This window comes from Paramormyrops kingsleyae, unplaced genomic scaffold, assembly GCF_048594095.1.
Source record: "Paramormyrops kingsleyae isolate MSU_618 unplaced genomic scaffold, PKINGS_0.4 ups31, whole genome shotgun sequence".
In the NCBI taxonomy this organism is placed as follows: Eukaryota; Metazoa; Chordata; class Actinopteri; order Osteoglossiformes; family Mormyridae; genus Paramormyrops; species Paramormyrops kingsleyae.
This window is the reverse complement of record NW_027325969.1, coordinates 20001-35634: the sequence shown is the minus strand read 5'-3', so window position 1 is coordinate 35634 and position 15634 is coordinate 20001. Positions and strand designations below refer to the sequence as shown.

The following is a 15634-nucleotide window of genomic DNA, read 5'->3' as shown; positions in this document are numbered from 1 at the left end:
CTTGGGGGTACCTGTTGCCTCCTCTGCTTCCTTCCTCGTCTTCTTAGTTTTGTCCTTGGGGTCACCCTTCTTCTTCCTTTTGGTGACCCCGGCCCGGGCCTGCGGGGACTGCCCAGCCTGAGCCCGGGGCCCCTCAGCCCCCAACGGGGTCTTCACTGGGGACCTGGCCACTTCTTCCTGGGCCCCCACTGACCTCTCCTGAGGCCCCCCTGGCTTTGGGGCAGGGAGCAGCTCCCGGTCCGGCACACGCCTCACCTGCCCACCACCCGCCAGAACGCCCGCATAGGAGCGCTGGGGGCAGACACGGGCCAGGTGCTCCTCGCTGCTACAGTGGCGGCAACGTTGGGGGCCCTTACAGTCCTTAGCCATGTGCCCGGGCTCAAGGCAGTTACGGCACTTAAGGTCCGGGCAGTCCTCCGCCTTGTGTCCATGGCCCTGGCACGACCGGCAGAAGGTAGGCTGTCCAGTGTAGAACAGGTACCCCCTGTTGGGCCCGATGGAAAAGTAGGCTGGGGGATGAAGATATCCCCCCTTTCCATCCGGCCGCAGTCGCACCTGAAACTGGCGGCGCCCATTCCACACACCCAGCTCGTCCCGGACGTCTCTGTGTCCTGGTAAAACCTCAACGTGTTTAGTGAGGAAATGGCAGACGGCCTCCGCCGACACGTAAGGATTGAACACATGCACCGTTACCACCCGCTTGTCCGTAAACCACAAGGGCTCAACCGAGTACATATTCAAGAGCGGGTGGTCGGACTTGCTCTGCTCCAGCACCCTCCGGTATGCCTCCTCAGAGGCCAAGGTAACATCCAGAAACCTCTGGGGATGGTTCCTCTGGACGCAGATCAGGTCCTCCAGCTTAAAGCCCAGCACACCAAACACCACCTCCCGGATGAAGAAGACCCTGTCGTGAAACTGGGCCTCTCCATCCAGGTTCCTCCAACGGAACCGGGCCGTGTTAAGCAGACCGCCACCTACCATCGGACCCGGTCCGGAGGAGGGGGTCGTCCCGGCCACTGGAGCCGCCGCTGGGGCCGTCACTGCCGTCCTGGGAGCCGTAGCTGCCATCCTCCAGCTGGGGTGCTCCGGCATCAGCCGTCCCACTCGGAGTGGAGCAAGGCGCAGTGTTCCAGAGGTCCTTCCGCCGTAGTCCAAGACGGGCTGAGCTAAAAACTAGACTAAAAAATAAAATAATAAAAGTGAATAAAAACAAACAAGGGCTGAAAAACACTAAAACAGGATACCAAGGTTCACCCCGTGGCAGCGGCGGTCAGGCCACCTGCTGGACACGCATTAGGATCCCCTTGGTATCCGCTAAACTAAAAAACACGACGGGTAAAACGGCTAAGAAAAACGCCAAAAGTTTTTAAAAACTTGATCTTAGCCAAAAGGCCGAGAAGCGATACCCACAAATTGCGCCCCGCCGGGCGCCGGCATGCGGGATGCCGACGGAGCTGGCGCGGCTCAGCCCTCACCAGCCCCTCTGGCAGGTGTCGCCCGGCGAGTCCACGCGTGATCCAGGGAGACCACAGCCGCGCCACCGGGCACCTAACGCCAGCCGCTAAGCCGGGCCCAGTCTTCCTTTGACAGCAGCAGTGCAGCTCTGCTTGGGCAGAGCCTCCAAAAATACCATGAACTCATCGCTATCCCTCTCCACGGAAATCTTTAGTAAAAGGCGAAAGATTTATACGGGATGAAGAGAGACCCGAGTCGATATGGGGCCGCCGCCAAGCCCGTCGCCGTTAGCCGGGCCTGCGTGACGCCCCCGCTCGGAGTAGAATGCCCAGGGGCGTCGCAGCCGCCGTCCTCGGGGCCCCGACTCCTCCCTGTCCTCCTGTCCTCTCAAAAGACAGCAATCATTTTAACAAACATGAGGGGAAATTCAAAAGGCAAAGATGACATCATGCCTTACCTCAGCGCAGCTGTCCACCGCACAAACAGTGTGTCACCTTCCTTTAAAAAAAAAAAAAAAAAAAAAAAAAAAAAGAAAAACGGCGGGAAACGGGGGCCACGCACAGACAGGGCCCCCCCCCTCACAGCACTCAGTCTATTAGTCACTCACTCACTCACTCACTCACTCACTCACTCACTCAGTCAGTCAGTCAGTCAGTCAGTCAGTCAGTTCTGCCTTTCGACAACAGGGGGCAGTAGAGGTGCACCATTCCCGGAAGCACTGCAATACCGGGTCGATGCGTGGAGCGGACGGGGCAAGCCCCACTTCCGGCTCCCTGTTCCAAAAATCCGTTTAATATGTGGTCCCCTCCATGGGGGACGTATCAGATATTAAACTGATAAGAACAGATACTACACTTGATCTTAGCCAAAAGGCCGAGAAGCGATACCCACAAATTGCGCCCCGCCGGGCGCCGGCATGCGGGATGCCGACGGAGCTGGCGCGGCTCAGCCCTCACCAGCCCCTCTGGCAGGTGTCGCCCGGCGAGTCCACGCGTGATCCAGGGAGACCACAGCCGCGCCACCGGGCACCTAACGCCAGCCGCTAAGCCGGGCCCAGTCTTCCTTTGACAGCAGCAGTGCAGCTCTGCTTGGGCAGAGCCTCCAAAAATACCATGAACTCATCGCTATCCCTCTCCACGGAAATCTTTAGTAAAAGGCGAAAGATTTATACGGGATGAAGAGAGACCCGAGTCGATATGGGGCCGCCGCCAAGCCCGTCGCCGTTAGCCGGGCCTGCGTGACGCCCCCGCTCGGAGTAGAATGCCCAGGGGCGTCGCAGCCGCCGTCCTCGGGGCCCCGACTCCTCCCTGTCCTCCTGTCCTCTCAAAAGACAGCAATCATTTTAACAAACATGAGGGGAAATTCAAAAGGCAAAGATGACATCATGCCTTACCTCAGCGCAGCTGTCCACCGCACAAACAGTGTGTCACCTTCCTTTAAAAAAAAAAAAAAAAAAAAAAAAAAAAAGAAAAACGGCGGGAAACGGGGGCCACGCACAGACAGGGCCCCCCCCCTCACAGCACTCAGTCTATTAGTCACTCACTCACTCACTCACTCACTCACTCACTCACTCACTCAGTCAGTCAGTCAGTCAGTTCTGCCTTTCGACAACAGGGGGCAGTAGAGGTGCACCATTCCCGGAAGCACTGCAATACCGGGTCGATGCGTGGAGCGGACGGGGCAAGCCCCACTTCCGGCTCCCTGTTCCAAAAATCCGTTTAATATGTGGTCCCCTCCATGGGGGACGTATCAGATATTAAACTGATAAGAACAGATACTACACTTGATCTTAGCCAAAAGGCCGAGAAGCGATACCCACAAATTGCGCCCCGCCGGGCGCCGGCATGCGGGATGCCGACGGAGCTGGCGCGGCTCAGCCCTCACCAGCCCCTCTGGCAGGTGTCGCCCGGCGAGTCCACGCGTGATCCAGGGAGACCACAGCCGCGCCACCGGGCACCTAACGCCAGCCGCTAAGCCGGGCCCAGTCTTCCTTTGACAGCAGCAGTGCAGCTCTGCTTGGGCAGAGCCTCCAAAAATACCATGAACTCATCGCTATCCCTCTCCACGGAAATCTTTAGTAAAAGGCGAAAGATTTATACGGGATGAAGAGAGACCCGAGTCGATATGGGGCCGCCGCCAAGCCCGTCGCCGTTAGCCGGGCCTGCGTGACGCCCCCGCTCGGAGTAGAATGCCCAGGGGCGTCGCAGCCGCCGTCCTCGGGGCCCCGACTCCTCCCTGTCCTCCTGTCCTCTCAAAAGACAGCAATCATTTTAACAAACATGAGGGGAAATTCAAAAGGCAAAGATGACATCATGCCTTACCTCAGCGCAGCTGTCCACCGCACAAACAGTGTGTCACCTTCCTTTAAAAAAAAAAAAAAAAAAAAAAAAAAAAAAAAAAGAAAAACGGCGGGAAACGGGGGCCACGCACAGACAGGGCCCCCCCCCTCACAGCACTCAGTCTATTAGCCACTCACTCACTCACTCACTCAGTCAGTCAGTCAGTCAGTCAGTTCTGCCTTTCGACAACAGGGGGCAGTAGAGGTGCACCATTCCCGGAAGCACTGCAATACCGGGTCGATGCGTGGAGCGGACGGGGCAAGCCCCACTTCCGGCTCCCTGTTCCAAAAATCCGTTTAATATGTGGTCCCCTCCATGGGGGACGTATCAGATATTAAACTGATAAGAACAGATTTTTTTTCAATACTTTATTATACAGTTCTGCACAACAATTAAAATCACACAAATATACAAAGCATATAAACATCAATTTGCACTGTCATCAAGACATAATAAAACAGCCTTTTTGGTTCACAAATACAGATCCATAAATACTTTATAAAAGGCTAAAACATTCTCAACACAGTGCTACTTATATATGCTATACAAAACAAACCATTATTAAAACAATATTAAACAAAACATCTCCAGAACTGCAATAAAACACAAAACTATAAAACCACCAAAAAATGTCATTACAATATCAATTAAAACACAATTACAATTAAATGGCCATTTACACAAATAAAATGCCACCTTAAATGCCAGCTATTAAAACCTAAAACCATTAAAGGAGGAACACACCCGGCGACCTCCAACCTCTACACCAGGGTCAGGTTGGGACAGGGTCATACATTTCCACACACGTAAAATCAGCACCTCGGGAATAAAAACAAGGTCAATCATTTAAAAAGCAGCACAACAAACCAGAGTAAAATGTTAATAAATACAGTTATTGTTAATATGAATAAATAGGTGCTAAAAATGATCAACCAAAAACCGTGCTCAATTAATTATGCACATGCTGTTAGATAAAACCATTTTGAATACAACACACGCAAAAAAAAAACAAAGCACACTCACCTAAAACCCGAAGTATCTCCAGTGTGCTTCAGAAAGGTGTGTCACATCAAACCCTGTAGAATGGAGCGTCACCACCTAAACGAAACGGGGCTAAAGCCAAAAGAGGCCCTTCCACCTCTCCTTGGCCTCGTGATAGCCCCGCTGGATGACGTCAGTCTCCATCCTGAAACCCAAGTCGGCCCGGATTTTACGGAATACCCCTTGTGCCTCCAGATGAACCCCTCTGCGGATGAGCGCGGTCCTAGCATTCCACAGCTCTCGCTTGGTAATGCTGACCAGCAGCCACATCCAGGGGCCGAAGGGGTTATGGAGCTTGGGGTCCCACCCCTTCAACACCTTGTCGTAGGTCAGACCGGGCTGCGGGTCCACACGTCCACACAGGCCCGCTACCAACCCCCAAACTCTCTGTGCATGCCCACAGTCCCAAAACACGTGCCTGATGGTCTCATCCTCGCTGCACTCGGGCCTGGGGCAGCGGGGGTGTCTGGTCAGCTTATGCCTATGTAAGACGTCCCTGACTGGCAGCTTACCATGAAGGCACTGCCAGTTCAGGTCCTGCAGCCTATGATCCAAACCCTTAGGCTGGATTCTCGCCCATGTGCCTTCCTCCAGGCCCAGCATGGCCCGAGTATCCCTATGACCAAGCAAAGCCCTATAAAGCGCTCTATGCTTGGTCAAGGCCTCTGTCTTGACACCTGCCGGAAAAGACTTACTCCACTTGACAGCGTGGCTGTAGTGGGCCGGCAGGGTCTCAGCCTTGGGGCCGAGGTTGGTCCACGACGCCACCAGACGTCTCATGGGGAGAGCCAGCCACAGACGCACAAAGTGCTGATGGGGGTGCTCGAGGGGAGCTGCCAGGCGCGTGCAGAGCTGCGAGAAGAACAGGCAGTCAAGCTTGAGAGGAAAGTCAATAACATCCCTCCCCCCACTGTCCTTTCCGAGATACATCACTTCCCTACGCACGTACTCGTACCTGCCCCCCCAGACGAGGTTGAAAACGTCCTTCGTCAGGCCTCTGCGCATGAAGCGGGGCAAAGGGTACACATGTGCAAGGTAGAGCAGGGTGGGAAGAATATCCACTTTTAAGGCTAAAACCTTACCTTGGAAGGACAGGGACCTGGACTTCCACAGTCCGATCTTCCGCCTGGCGATCGCCAACCGCTCCTCCCAGTTCAAACGGGCGGCACCATCCGAAAGGAAGTTGACCCCCAACACTTTGAGAGGTCCGTCACAGAGGGTGAGACCACCTGCGACGTCCTCCCTCGCCTTCCAGCTGCCGAAATACTTGGCCACCGACTTACTGAGGTTGAGCGTCGCGCCGGAGGCCCTACCGAACGCATGAACAAGGCTCATGGCATGACCGAGAGACTGATCCGAGCAGACGAAAAGGGTGGTGTCGTCTGCATACTGGGTCAGTTTAACAGTTTTCCCCCGACTTCCTGGGATAAGAAGGCCATCGACCCCGGGGTGGGCGCGAATGGCGCACGCCAGCGGCTCTATATAGAGCGCGTAGAGGAGGGGGGAGAGGGGACATCCCTGCCTCACTCCACTCACCTGGGGCACCAAGTCACTCAGGAAGCCATTGATAACAACATGGCTTCCAACTTCATTATACAAAGTGTGTAACCACCCCAGATAATTGGGTCCAAAGCCAAACTTACCCAATACTTGAAACAGGAAGCGGTGATCTACCCGGTCAAAGGCTTTCTCCTGGTCCAAGCTGACCAGCAGGAGAGGGAGGTTCCTGTCCTCCACCCAGGCGATGGCGTCGCGGATGAGATGGAGGTTCCACGTCGCCGATCGACCCGGTACTCCACACGTCTGATCGCTGTGAACCAGATGAGCCATGGCCTTCTTCAGGCGTTCGGTAAGGGTCTTTGCGATGAGCTTTGTGTCTACACAAAGCATGGTCAGGGGCCTCCAGTTGCCAAGGTCGGCACGATCACCCTTCTTGTGCAACAAGGAAAGAACCCCTGACCTCATGCTCCTAGTGAGCAAACCCCGGCGCTGAACATCCTCTACAACCTGCAGTAATTCCGGCCCGAGGACATCCCAAAAGGTGGAATAAAATTCCACCGGGAGTCCGTCAAGGCCCGGTACCTTGCGGCGGTTCATCCTGCCAAGCACTGCGGTCAGCTCGGCCAAGGTGATGGGGGCTTCTAAGCCGTCCCGAATGTCACTGGGAAGACAAGGTGAGATATTATCTAGGAACCGCTCCCCTGCAACCGGGTCCGTGTCCCTAACCTTAAAAAGATTAAAATAGAACAGTTTAGCAACCTCCAGCATGTCTGATGTTGTCGTTGCCGTGTCGCCGTTTGAGGCACGGAGAGAGACAAAGCTCTTCTCCTCCCGGGCTTCCCTGGCTCTCTGGAAAAAAAAGGCGTTGCACTTTTCATTGTTTTCCAACAGGCACATTTTGTCGCGGAGCATTAGGGCCGAGGCAGCCTGTTCATGCAGGCGCCTCAGCTCACCCTTTATGCCAAGCAGTCGCTCGTGGTCGATGGCGCCCCCGTTGTTGTGAGCGGCGTATTCATCCCGCAACCTTCTCTCCAGCTGCAGAATGGAGAATTTCTTCTCCATCCTGCGCTGCTTGCTGTACTGCATGGAGAAGGTTCGGATCCTATCCTTCACACTCTCCCACCATTCAGCCACGGAGGGGAAGGTAGGCTTGTCCTTCTGCCACTCGGAGAAGTGATCTAAAAAAAGGTGTCTAAAATCGCTCTCCTCCAGGATCTGCAGGTTCATTTTCCAATAGCCGCCCCCACATTCAGGGGCGTCTATGGAAACAGTGGCCTCCACTGCCAAGTGGTCAGTGGGCCACTGTGGGGAGAGGGACACCTTTTTAAAAACAACGGGGGGTGAAGCTAAAATGTAGTCGATGCGACTGCTGGCTCCGCGACTATTATGCCAGGTGAAGCCCGGCATGCTGGGGTTGCATGTCTTAAAACCATCAACAAGTTTAAAGGAACGAATAAAATGGCGAAAGTGCCCAGAGCTGACATCCTGTCTACCCTCCAACGAGATGTTAAAGTCCCCTCCTAAAATCAAGTGTCGATCTGTGACACAGAACGGGGACAACTCTTCAAAGAGAGTTATACGGGATGAGGCCTCCACTGGAGCGTAGACACATATGGCCCGGAGGCGCTGTCCCCTCCATGTGGCGTCCACTCCCAAAACCCTACCTTGAAGAACGGTAAACGATCTTACTTCTTCAAAGGCGCGGTCGCCAAAAAGGATCCCGACGCCTGAGGAGTGGACACCACCTACGCTCCAGTAGGATCTACCCCTCTTCCATTGTCGTGAAAAGAGAGCCTCGTCCCGCTGGTCCCGGAGGTGGACTTCCTGCAGAAAACAAATGCTGAAGGGAGAAGATGCCAGCTGATTAAAAACAGATGTGCGCTTTAAAACGTTCCTCAAACCCCTGACATTCAAGGTGACAATATTAAAATTGGCCATGAAATGTTAAAAAGGTAAAATACAATTAAAAACAACACAATAAAATAATAAAAGCCAGCCATTAAAAACAATACCGCATTACTGCCCCCCCTCCTCAGTCAAACCCAAAAGGCCCCCCAGTTCCAGCCCCCCCAGGTACTCCTGTTCATTTGCTTTGTCCTGCACAATACTGTACTCCTGGGGGGGCGCAGGGGACTGTCCCAGGTCCCACACCGGCTGGGGGGCCCCCAACGTCGGGGAGGGGGGACTCTCTCGGCCTTGGTCCCCGGCCGCCACTGCTGGCAAGGTGGCAGCCGGAGGGCTGGAAGCGTCGGGTTGTGCCTCCCTTCTGCTCTTCTTCCTCCTCCGGGGGGATGCGCCGCTCTTTCTCCTCCTGCTGCTAACACCTGGAGCCAGGACTGGAGACCCCTCCTGCATCGCTGTCGCTGGGGCCTCCTCCACCTCGGCCAGGGCTTCTCCTCCTGCCCCCGTCGCCGGCTGTTCCTGCCCTAATGTGGGGGCTTGCACTCCCCCACCACTCTCCTTGCCGACAGCTCCATTACCCGACAGAGCGTCAGCATACGTCGTTTTCTTCTTAGGGCAGGAACGAGCCAGATGGTCCTCGCCGTTGCAGTAGATGCAGCGACGGGGGCCCTTGCAGTCCCTGGCCATGTGCCCCGACTCCAGGCAGTTGCGGCAGCGTAAGTTGGCGCATCCCTCCAGAGTGTGTCCGAAGCTGTGACACTGTCGGCAGAAGGGAGGCTGTCCGGAATAAAACAAGTAAGCCTTATTGCCCTGTAGATTAAAATAGGCTGGGGGATGACTAAAACCGCCCGCGCCATTAGCGTCCGGGCGCAGGCGGGCCTGGAACTGGCGTCGACCAGTCCAGATCCCCAGCTCATCCCGAATCTCCTTGTGGCCAGGAAGAAGGTCCACATACTTGTTCAGGAACTGGCGGACGGCTTCGGCGGTCACATGCGGGTTAAAACAATGGACAGTTATTACCCGCTTGTCGGGCCACCACAGCGGCTCGATGGTGTATCGTCCCAGGAGAGGGTGCTGGGCCCTCTCCTTGCTCCGCTCCAGGACCTTGCTGTAACCCTCGTCGGTGGACAGGGTGACCTCGAAGAACTGGAAGGGGCCATTCCGCTGTACACAAAGGATGTCCTCCATGCGGAGGCCCAGCTCCCCGAAGGCCACCTCCCGGATGAAGGCCAGGCGGTCGGGGAAGGTGCCTACCTCCCCTTCGGCCCTCCAGCAGAACCGGGCGGTATTACGCAGGCCACCACCTGCTACCAGCCACGGCCCGCTGAAGGGCTTCCTCGCTGCACCGCCGGCCGTCGCCATCCGGGATGGTCCACCGACGTCGTTCCTGGAGCAGAGTCCTCCTGCCGCCGTGGTCCCGACGTCCGCCGTGGTCCTGTCGCCGTCCGCCAATCCGGGATGAGCCGAGGATCACTAAACTATAAAAACACCTAAAAAATAAAAACACCAGTTCACCCAACAGGGCGGCGGACAGGCCACCAGCCACTGCGGGATCCCCAGCCTAATAAAAACAAAAATAAAAGCAGGGATAAAAGGCTAAAAGGAAGGCACGGGTCGCCCCGTGGCAGCGGCGGTCAAGCCACCTACTGGTCACGCATTAGGGTCACCGTGCCTTCCTCTAAAAAACCCGACGCAATCCTTTAAAAGCAGTAAAAAGAGCGTAAAATCCACTTGATCTTAGCCAAAAGGCCGAGAAGCGATACCCACAAATTGCGCCCCGCCGGGCGCCGGCATGCGGGATGCCGACGGAGCTGGCGCGGCTCAGCCCTCACCAGCCCCTCTGGCAGGTGTCGCCCAGCGAGTCCACGCGTGATCCAGGGAGACCACAGCCGCGCCACCGGGCACCTAACGCCAGCCGCTAAGCCGGGCCCAGTCTTCCTTTGACAGCAGCAGTGCAGCTCTGCTTGGGCAGAGCCTCCAAAAATACCATGAACTCATCGCTATCCCTCTCCACGGAAATCTTTAGTAAAAGGCGAAAGATTTATACGGGATGAAGAGAGACCCGAGTCGATATGGGGCCGCCGCCAAGCCCGTCGCCGTTAGCCGGGCCTGCGTGACGCCCCCGCTCGGAGTAGAATGCCCAGGGGCGTCGCAGCCGCCGTCCTCGGGGCCCCGACTCCTCCCTGTCCTCCTGTCCTCTCAAAAGACAGCAATCATTTTAACAAACATGAGGGGAAATTCAAAAGGCAAAGATGACATCATGCCTTACCTCAGCGCAGCTGTCCACCGCACAAACAGTGTGTCACCTTCCTTTAAAAAAAAAAAAAAAAAAAAAAAAAAAAAAGAAAAACGGCGGGAAACGGGGGCCACGCACAGACAGGGCCCCCCCCCTCACAGCACTCAGTCTATTAGTCACTCACTCACTCACTCACTCACTCACTCACTCACTCAGTCAGTCAGTCAGTCAGTCAGTCAGTTCTGCCTTTCGACAACAGGGGGCAGTAGAGGTGCACCATTCCCGGAAGCACTGCAATACCGGGTCGATGCGTGGAGCGGACGGGGCAAGCCCCACTTCCGGCTCCCTGTTCCAAAAATCCGTTTAATATGTGGTCCCCTCCATGGGGGACGTATCAGATATTAAACTGATAAGAACAGATACTACACTTGATCTTAGCCAAAAGGCCGAGAAGCGATACCCACAAATTGCGCCCCGCCGGGCGCCGGCATGCGGGATGCCGACGGAGCTGGCGCGGCTCAGCCCTCACCAGCCCCTCTGGCAGGTGTCGCCCGGCGAGTCCACGCGTGATCCAGGGAGACCACAGCCGCGCCACCGGGCACCTAACGCCAGCCGCTAAGCCGGGCCCAGTCTTCCTTTGACAGCAGCAGTGCAGCTCTGCTTGGGCAGAGCCTCCAAAAATACCATGAACTCATCGCTATCCCTCTCCACGGAAATCTTTAGTAAAAGGCGAAAGATTTATACGGGATGAAGAGAGACCCGAGTCGATATGGGGCCGCCGCCAAGCCCGTCGCCGTTAGCCGGGCCTGCGTGACGCCCCCGCTCGGAGTAGAATGCCCAGGGGCGTCGCAGCCGCCGTCCTCGGGGCCCCGACTCCTCCCTGTCCTCCTGTCCTCTCAAAAGACAGCAATCATTTTAACAAACATGAGGGGAAATTCAAAAGGCAAAGATGACATCATGCCTTACCTCAGCGCAGCTGTCCACCGCACAAACAGTGTGTCACCTTCCTTTAAAAAAAAAAAAAAAAAAAAAAAAAAAAAGAAAAACGGCGGGAAACGGGGGCCACGCACAGACAGGGCCCCCCCCCTCACAGCACTCAGTCTATTAGTCACTCACTCACTCACTCACTCACTCACTCACTCACTCAGTCAGTCAGTCAGTCAGTCAGTTCTGCCTTTCGACAACAGGGGGCAGTAGAGGTGCACCATTCCCGGAAGCACTGCAATACCGGGTCGATGCGTGGAGCGGACGGGGCAAGCCCCACTTCCGGCTCCCTGTTCCAAAAATCCGTTTAATATGTGGTCCCCTCCATGGGGGACGTATCAGATATTAAACTGATAAGAACAGATACTACACTTGATCTTAGCCAAAAGGCCGAGAAGCGATACCCACAAATTGCGCCCCGCCGGGCGCCGGCATGCGGGATGCCGACGGAGCTGGCGCGGCTCAGCCCTCACCAGCCCCTCTGGCAGGTGTCGCCCGGCGAGTCCACGCGTGATCCAGGGAGACCACAGCCGCGCCACCGGGCACCTAACGCCAGCCGCTAAGCCGGGCCCAGTCTTCCTTTGACAGCAGCAGTGCAGCTCTGCTTGGGCAGAGCCTCCAAAAATACCATGAACTCATCGCTATCCCTCTCCACGGAAATCTTTAGTAAAAGGCGAAAGATTTATACGGGATGAAGAGAGACCCGAGTCGATATGGGGCCGCCGCCAAGCCCGTCGCCGTTAGCCGGGCCTGCGTGACGCCCCCGCTCGGAGTAGAATGCCCAGGGGCGTCGCAGCCGCCGTCCTCGGGGCCCCGACTCCTCCCTGTCCTCCTGTCCTCTCAAAAGACAGCAATCATTTTAACAAACATGAGGGGAAATTCAAAAGGCAAAGATGACATCATGCCTTACCTCAGCGCAGCTGTCCACCGCACAAACAGTGTGTCACCTTCCTTTAAAAAAAAAAAAAAAAAAAAAAAAAAAAAGAAAAACGGCGGGAAACGGGGGCCACGCACAGACAGGGCCCCCCCCCTCACAGCACTCAGTCTATTAGTCACTCACTCACTCACTCACTCACTCACTCACTCACTCACTCACTCACTCAGTCAGTCAGTCAGTCAGTTCTGCCTTTCGACAACAGGGGGCAGTAGAGGTGCACCATTCCCGGAAGCACTGCAATACCGGGTCGATGCGTGGAGCGGACGGGGCAAGCCCCACTTCCGGCTCCCTGTTCCAAAAATCCGTTTAATATGTGGTCCCCTCCATGGGGGACGTATCAGATATTAAACTGATAAGAACAGATACTACACTTGATCTTAGCCAAAAGGCCGAGAAGCGATACCCACAAATTGCGCCCCGCCGGGCGCCGGCATGCGGGATGCCGACGGAGCTGGCGCGGCTCAGCCCTCACCAGCCCCTCTGGCAGGTGTCGCCCGGCGAGTCCACGCGTGATCCAGGGAGACCACAGCCGCGCCACCGGGCACCTAACGCCAGCCGCTAAGCCGGGCCCAGTCTTCCTTTGACAGCAGCAGTGCAGCTCTGCTTGGGCAGAGCCTCCAAAAATACCATGAACTCATCGCTATCCCTCTCCACGGAAATCTTTAGTAAAAGGCGAAAGATTTATACGGGATGAAGAGAGACCCGAGTCGATATGGGGCCGCCGCCAAGCCCGTCGCCGTTAGCCGGGCCTGCGTGACGCCCCCGCTCGGAGTAGAATGCCCAGGGGCGTCGCAGCCGCCGTCCTCGGGGCCCCGACTCCTCCCTGTCCTCCTGTCCTCTCAAAAGACAGCAATCATTTTAACAAACATGAGGGGAAATTCAAAAGGCAAAGATGACATCATGCCTTACCTCAGCGCAGCTGTCCACCGCACAAACAGTGTGTCACCTTCCTTTAAAAAAAAAAAAAAAAAAAAAAAAAAAAAGAAAAACGGCGGGAAACGGGGGCCACGCACAGACAGGGCCCCCCCCCTCACAGCACTCAGTCTATTAGTCACTCACTCACTCACTCACTCACTCACTCACTCACTCACTCACTCACTCAGTCAGTCAGTCAGTCAGTTCTGCCTTTCGACAACAGGGGGCAGTAGAGGTGCACCATTCCCGGAAGCACTGCAATACCGGGTCGATGCGTGGAGCGGACGGGGCAAGCCCCACTTCCGGCTCCCTGTTCCAAAAATCCGTTTAATATGTGGTCCCCTCCATGGGGGACGTATCAGATATTAAACTGATAAGAACAGATACTACACTTGATCTTAGCCAAAAGGCCGAGAAGCGATACCCACAAATTGCGCCCCGCCGGGCGCCGGCATGCGGGATGCCGACGGAGCTGGCGCGGCTCAGCCCTCACCAGCCCCTCTGGCAGGTGTCGCCCGGCGAGTCCACGCGTGATCCAGGGAGACCACAGCCGCGCCACCGGGCACCTAACGCCAGCCGCTAAGCCGGGCCCAGTCTTCCTTTGACAGCAGCAGTGCAGCTCTGCTTGGGCAGAGCCTCCAAAAATACCATGAACTCATCGCTATCCCTCTCCACGGAAATCTTTAGTAAAAGGCGAAAGATTTATACGGGATGAAGAGAGACCCGAGTCGATATGGGGCCGCCGCCAAGCCCGTCGCCGTTAGCCGGGCCTGCGTGACGCCCCCGCTCGGAGTAGAATGCCCAGGGGCGTCGCAGCCGCCGTCCTCGGGGCCCCGACTCCTCCCTGTCCTCCTGTCCTCTCAAAAGACAGCAATCATTTTAACAAACATGAGGGGAAATTCAAAAGGCAAAGATGACATCATGCCTTACCTCAGCGCAGCTGTCCACCGCACAAACAGTGTGTCACCTTCCTTTAAAAAAAAAAAAAAAAAAAAAAAAAAAAGAAAAACGGCGGGAAACGGGGGCCACGCACAGACAGGGCCCCCCCCCTCACAGCACTCAGTCTATTAGTCACTCACTCACTCACTCACTCACTCACTCACTCACTCACTCAGTCAGTCAGTCAGTCAGTTCTGCCTTTCGACAACAGGGGGCAGTAGAGGTGCACCATTCCCGGAAGCACTGCAATACCGGGTCGATGCGTGGAGCGGACGGGGCAAGCCCCACTTCCGGCTCCCTGTTCCAAAAATCCGTTTAATATGTGGTCCCCTCCATGGGGGACGTATCAGATATTAAACTGATAAGAACAGATACTACACTTGATCTTAGCCAAAAGGCCGAGAAGCGATACCCACAAATTGCGCCCCGCCGGGCGCCGGCATGCGGGATGCCGACGGAGCTGGCGCGGCTCAGCCCTCACCAGCCCCTCTGGCAGGTGTCGCCCGGCGAGTCCACGCGTGATCCAGGGAGACCACAGCCGCGCCACCGGGCACCTAACGCCAGCCGCTAAGCCGGGCCCAGTCTTCCTTTGACAGCAGCAGTGCAGCTCTGCTTGGGCAGAGCCTCCAAAAATACCATGAACTCATCGCTATCCCTCTCCACGGAAATCTTTAGTAAAAGGCGAAAGATTTATACGGGATGAAGAGAGACCCGAGTCGATATGGGGCCGCCGCCAAGCCCGTCGCCGTTAGCCGGGCCTGCGTGACGCCCCCGCTCGGAGTAGAATGCCCAGGGGCGTCGCAGCCGCCGTCCTCGGGGCCCCGACTCCTCCCTGTCCTCCTGTCCTCTCAAAAGACAGCAATCATTTTAACAAACATGAGGGGAAATTCAAAAGGCAAAGATGACATCATGCCTTACCTCAGCGCAGCTGTCCACCGCACAAACAGTGTGTCACCTTCCTTTAAAAAAAAAAAAAAAAAAAAAAAGAAAAACGGCGGGAAACGGGGGCCACGCACAGACAGGGCCCCCCCCCTCACAGCACTCAGTCTATTAGTCACTCACTCACTCACTCACTCACTCACTCACTCAGTCAGTCAGTCAGTCAGTCAGTCAGTTCTGCCTTTCGACAACAGGGGGCAGTAGAGGTGCACCATTCCCGGAAGCACTGCAATACCGGGTCGATGCGTGGAGCGGACGGGGCAAGCCCCACTTCCGGCTCCCTGTTCCAAAAATCCGTTTAATATGTGGTCCCCTCCATGGGGGACGTATCAGATATTAAACTGATAAGAACAGATACTACACTTGATCTTAGCCAAAAGGCCGAGAAGCGATACCCACAAATTGCGCCCCGCCGGGCGCCGGCATGCGGGATGCCGACGGAGCTGG

General features: G+C 55.9%; 18 non-coding genes across 18 annotated transcripts; all 18 read right to left on the bottom strand.

Moving 5' to 3' along the window:
- Positions 1-1599: 1599 nt before the first annotated feature.
- Positions 1600-1713, bottom strand: LOC140584270 (U5 spliceosomal RNA). Its single transcript, XR_011986232.1, has one exon. It is a non-coding gene; the product is annotated as a U5 spliceosomal RNA (small nuclear RNA).
- A 435-nt stretch (positions 1714-2148) lies between these two features.
- On the bottom strand, positions 2149-2340 carry LOC140585080 (U2 spliceosomal RNA). The gene has a single exon (XR_011987040.1). It is a non-coding gene; the product is annotated as a U2 spliceosomal RNA (small nuclear RNA).
- Positions 2341-2535: 195 nt separating this feature from the next.
- On the bottom strand, positions 2536-2649 carry LOC140584269 (U5 spliceosomal RNA). Its single transcript, XR_011986231.1, has one exon. It is a non-coding gene; the product is annotated as a U5 spliceosomal RNA (small nuclear RNA).
- Positions 2650-3076: 427 nt separating this feature from the next.
- On the bottom strand, positions 3077-3268 carry LOC140585069 (U2 spliceosomal RNA). The gene has a single exon (XR_011987029.1). It is a non-coding gene; the product is annotated as a U2 spliceosomal RNA (small nuclear RNA).
- Positions 3269-3463: 195 nt separating this feature from the next.
- Positions 3464-3577, bottom strand: LOC140584268 (U5 spliceosomal RNA). Its single transcript, XR_011986230.1, has one exon. It is a non-coding gene; the product is annotated as a U5 spliceosomal RNA (small nuclear RNA).
- A 416-nt stretch (positions 3578-3993) lies between these two features.
- LOC140584116 (U2 spliceosomal RNA) lies at positions 3994-4190 on the bottom strand. Its single transcript, XR_011986150.1, has one exon. It is a non-coding gene; the product is annotated as a U2 spliceosomal RNA (small nuclear RNA).
- Positions 4191-10193: 6003 nt separating this feature from the next.
- On the bottom strand, positions 10194-10307 carry LOC140584267 (U5 spliceosomal RNA). The gene has a single exon (XR_011986229.1). It is a non-coding gene; the product is annotated as a U5 spliceosomal RNA (small nuclear RNA).
- Positions 10308-10739: 432 nt separating this feature from the next.
- LOC140585058 (U2 spliceosomal RNA) lies at positions 10740-10931 on the bottom strand. The gene has a single exon (XR_011987018.1). It is a non-coding gene; the product is annotated as a U2 spliceosomal RNA (small nuclear RNA).
- A 195-nt stretch (positions 10932-11126) lies between these two features.
- Positions 11127-11240, bottom strand: LOC140584266 (U5 spliceosomal RNA). Its single transcript, XR_011986228.1, has one exon. It is a non-coding gene; the product is annotated as a U5 spliceosomal RNA (small nuclear RNA).
- Positions 11241-11667: 427 nt separating this feature from the next.
- LOC140585047 (U2 spliceosomal RNA) lies at positions 11668-11859 on the bottom strand. The gene has a single exon (XR_011987007.1). It is a non-coding gene; the product is annotated as a U2 spliceosomal RNA (small nuclear RNA).
- A 195-nt stretch (positions 11860-12054) lies between these two features.
- Positions 12055-12168, bottom strand: LOC140584265 (U5 spliceosomal RNA). The gene has a single exon (XR_011986227.1). It is a non-coding gene; the product is annotated as a U5 spliceosomal RNA (small nuclear RNA).
- A 435-nt stretch (positions 12169-12603) lies between these two features.
- Positions 12604-12795, bottom strand: LOC140585036 (U2 spliceosomal RNA). The gene has a single exon (XR_011986996.1). It is a non-coding gene; the product is annotated as a U2 spliceosomal RNA (small nuclear RNA).
- Positions 12796-12990: 195 nt separating this feature from the next.
- Positions 12991-13104, bottom strand: LOC140584264 (U5 spliceosomal RNA). The gene has a single exon (XR_011986226.1). It is a non-coding gene; the product is annotated as a U5 spliceosomal RNA (small nuclear RNA).
- Positions 13105-13539: 435 nt separating this feature from the next.
- LOC140585025 (U2 spliceosomal RNA) lies at positions 13540-13731 on the bottom strand. Its single transcript, XR_011986985.1, has one exon. It is a non-coding gene; the product is annotated as a U2 spliceosomal RNA (small nuclear RNA).
- Positions 13732-13926: 195 nt separating this feature from the next.
- Positions 13927-14040, bottom strand: LOC140584262 (U5 spliceosomal RNA). Its single transcript, XR_011986224.1, has one exon. It is a non-coding gene; the product is annotated as a U5 spliceosomal RNA (small nuclear RNA).
- A 426-nt stretch (positions 14041-14466) lies between these two features.
- Positions 14467-14658, bottom strand: LOC140585014 (U2 spliceosomal RNA). Its single transcript, XR_011986974.1, has one exon. It is a non-coding gene; the product is annotated as a U2 spliceosomal RNA (small nuclear RNA).
- Positions 14659-14853: 195 nt separating this feature from the next.
- Positions 14854-14967, bottom strand: LOC140584261 (U5 spliceosomal RNA). The gene has a single exon (XR_011986223.1). It is a non-coding gene; the product is annotated as a U5 spliceosomal RNA (small nuclear RNA).
- A 421-nt stretch (positions 14968-15388) lies between these two features.
- LOC140585003 (U2 spliceosomal RNA) lies at positions 15389-15580 on the bottom strand. Its single transcript, XR_011986963.1, has one exon. It is a non-coding gene; the product is annotated as a U2 spliceosomal RNA (small nuclear RNA).
- Between the last annotated feature and the right edge of the window lie 54 nt (positions 15581-15634).